Source organism: Saccopteryx leptura, chromosome 3 (genome assembly GCF_036850995.1).
Source record: "Saccopteryx leptura isolate mSacLep1 chromosome 3, mSacLep1_pri_phased_curated, whole genome shotgun sequence".
Lineage (NCBI taxonomy): Eukaryota > Metazoa > Chordata > Mammalia > Chiroptera > Emballonuridae > Saccopteryx > Saccopteryx leptura.
In genome coordinates, this window is record NC_089505.1 from 326,685,464 (window position 1) to 326,689,027 (window position 3,564).

At 39.4% G+C, this 3,564-nt stretch overlaps 1 non-coding gene across 1 annotated transcript; it reads right to left on the reverse strand.

Annotated features, from left to right (window-relative positions):
• Positions 1–3,245: 3,245 nt before the first annotated feature.
• On the reverse strand, positions 3,246–3,321 carry TRNAV-GAC (transfer RNA valine (anticodon GAC)). Its single transcript has one exon. It is a non-coding gene; the product is annotated as a tRNA-Val (tRNA).
• Between the last annotated feature and the right edge of the window lie 243 nt (positions 3,322–3,564).

A 3,564-nucleotide genomic window follows, 5' to 3' on the forward strand; every position in this document is an offset into this window, starting at 1 on the left:
GCTAATTGTTATAACCAAGTATAACATGCATAATAATATTTATTACATTTCTATGGGTTTTTTTAAAGTCATAATTTGCAATCTTATCTGATATTAAAAGGTAAATATAGAATCACCATCCACTTTTGCTACCACAATATCAAGAAAGAATTGTGAACTAAGAAAGTCATTGTAGAGTATCAACTGAGAGGCTATATAATGTAAAAACACTAATATTCTAGTATGAGGAGACATAGAATCTAGCACCTAAAATGTATTAATTGTCTAAATGAATAAAAAGTAAATGATGTAATTTCTGATCTCATGACTCAACAAGAGAATGACATTAAATCAATTTGTTTATTTTTTAAAGAAAACAAAATAGGACTTTCAGTCAAAATGATGGAATAATTAAACACTGTGCTTTCTTCCTCCCACAACTGAACAAAATTATAACTAAACCAGAAAAGAACCATCTTTGAAAACTACTTGAAAATGAGCTGAACAGAAGTCCTATAACTAAAGATTAAAGAAAGAGTCCAACTAGAGACTTGTTAGGAGGGGCGAAAATTTGAAACAAGCAGATTGTACATGTTGATGTGGCAGTTAAAAAACAGGAGGAATATCTAAGCTGTGAAGATACCTCCTAAAAAGTGAGGGGGTCCTAGCCAGAACTTTCAGAGTTAGAAATAGTAGCCCCCACAATTTCTGGCTGTGAATACTAGTAGGGATTGTGACGGAATGAGACAGAGGTCAGCTGGAGTTGCAGGTATTCCTCTTACAGGATGCATACACAGGTTTACTCAATGACAAACTCACTCACTCTAAACTCTAGTGCCAGGGTAGCAGTTCATAACGTGCCAGGGAGGAACTGCATTGTCTGGTTTCAGAATGAGAGCTATAGGAGTAGCTTTCTCCTAAACAAAAGTGCTGGCAGATGCCATTGTTTTTCTGTTGGGAAACTTAGCCAGCCTGAATATATAGGTGGTCATTATGTCTGGCTAAACTTTCATCTCTGAAGTATCCACAAAACCCAATTTCCTAGCCCATCAAAATTGCTACCAGCATCTTTTCCATGGAAAATACCTGGCTCAGCTTATGTTTCAGACTTTTCTAAAATCTTGCAAAGGTTTACAAATACCAAACAAGGGGCTATGGCCCTGGTATGCCCTGCTCAGCACTGGTGGCAACTGCACTCAGTTTGTTTCTTAGTCTACACATCACTTTGTAGCTCATTTCAGGTGGCCAAGGCAAGGCATAAGCAGTGGTTGAACTTGGTCTGCACAAGAGCCTTTCCAAAGAGGTGTGAGAAACAACTCACTTGGTGGCCAACTTCAGACCATATCAGAACACCAACCAAACACCTCCATCACAACACACTCAAATGGTGAACCTGACACAGACCTGCAAGGTAAATCCTCCTCCATGTTTGTCAGTCTCTGCACAACAGCTCCTCCTTGTAGTCACAAAAAATTCTCACTGCAGGTTCTTACAGCCAGTCAGCCTTAGGGTCAATTTCACCCTGATATTCCAACAGCAATTAAGCTGAACTAAAATAGGATGGTGCACACAACCCACACAAGGAGCACTCTTAAAACATGCAGCACAGGTGACCAAGGAGACTGCACAACTGGACCCCAGAGGACACCAAATACATAAAATTCCTGTACCAAGACCAATACATAGGAAATCTATCTAATACATAGAAACAAACATGAGTCAGAGGGAGCCAAAATGAGGAGACAAAGAAACATCCCAAATGAAAGAACAGAACAAAACTCTGGAAAAAGAAATAAATGATCTTGGTGAAAAAAAAAAACCAACAGAGGAAGAAGAAGAAGAAGAAGAAGAAGAAGAAGAAGAAGAAGAAGAAGAAGAAGAAGAAGAAGAAGAAGAAGAAAGGGAAGAGGAAAGAACTGAAATAAAAACAATCAACCTGACAATACAGAATTCAAAACACTGAATTAAAAGGGGGTTAATGAAGGTAGGAGAAGGATAGAAAAAGTCAGTGAAAACTTACACAAAGAAATAAAAGGAAATAGTGAGAGATAAAGGATAAAATAATTGATATAATAATTCATTAGAGGAGCCTGACTAGGTAGTGCAGTGGATAGAGTGTCAACCTGGGACTCTGAGAACCCAGGTTTGAAACCCCAAGTTTGCCAGCTTGTGTGCAGGCTCATCTGGCTTGAGCATTGAGTTGCCAGCATGAGCATGCTATCATAAACATGAACTTATGATCACTAGTTTAAGCAAGAGGTCCTGGCTCAGCTGTAGTCCCCAGTCAAGACACGTATGAGAACGTATCAATGAACAACTAAAGTGCTGCAACTATGATGCTTCTTACCTCTCTCCCTTCCTGTCTGTCTCTCCTGCTTAAAAAAAAAAAGAAAAAAAATACATTAGAGGAAATCAACAACACATTAGATAAAACAGAGAACAAGACTCATAAATTTGGAAAACAAGGTAACAGAAAACAGAACAGCAAAAAGAAAACAGATTTTTTTAAAATGGGGATATTTTAAGGAAACTGTAGGGCACCATCATCATCAAGCACACCAACATTTGTATCATAGAGGTACCAGAAGAAGAGAAAGAGCAAAAAATTGAGAACCTATTTAAAGAAATAATGACTGAAAACTTTCTTACCCAGATGAAGAAAATATATATATCAGCCTAGGACAGTGATGGGCAATCTTTGAGCTTGGTGTGTCAAGTTTTGCCAAAAAACCAAGTATAACTTGGGTGGTGTGTCACTTTGAGAAAAAAATCATAATTTCACGATATTTATAGTTTAAATAACAAAAATGTATAATTGTAATATATAACTGTATTTAATAAGCCAAAAACCAATTATTTAACTTACCTGCTTAGTGACTTCTTTGTTTATCTGTCAGTCAGTTTCTTTTGTTGGTCTTGATATTATTTAACTTGTGTGAGGTGCTGTGAACTAAGATAAGTGAGGAGGAGGAGGAATTTTTTTTTTTTTTTCTGAAGCTGAAAACGGGGACGCAGTCAGACAGACTCCCACATGTGCCCAACCGGGATCCACCCGGCACGCCCACCAGGAGGTGATGCTCTGCCCATCCGGGGCTTCGCTCTGTCGTGACCAGAGCCACTCGAGCTTGGGGCAGAGGCCAAGGAGCCATCCCCAGCGCCCGGGCCATCTTTTGTTCCAATGGAGCCTTGGCTGCGGGAGGGGAAGAGAGAGACAGAGAGGAAGGAGAAGGGGAAGGGTGGAGAAGCAGACGGGCGCCTCTCCTGTGTGCCCTGGCCGGGAATCGAACCCGGGACTTCCGCATGTCAGGCCGACACTCTACCACTGAGCCAACCAGCCAGGGCAAGGGAATTCTTTAACTAACCTGCTTATTACTGACTTTTTTGTTGCTGAATTTCATTGGCTAAATCTTCATTTGAAGGTTGGTATTTTGTACACTTCAAGCTCAGACAGGTGCTACTAACTTCATCTGTAAATCTGTTTCTTTTGTTGGTTTTGATATTATTTAATGCTGAGAATAAGGTCTCACAAAAGTATATAGAGGAAAAAATTGTGAATAAAGCCATTGCTATATTTTTCAGGGTGCT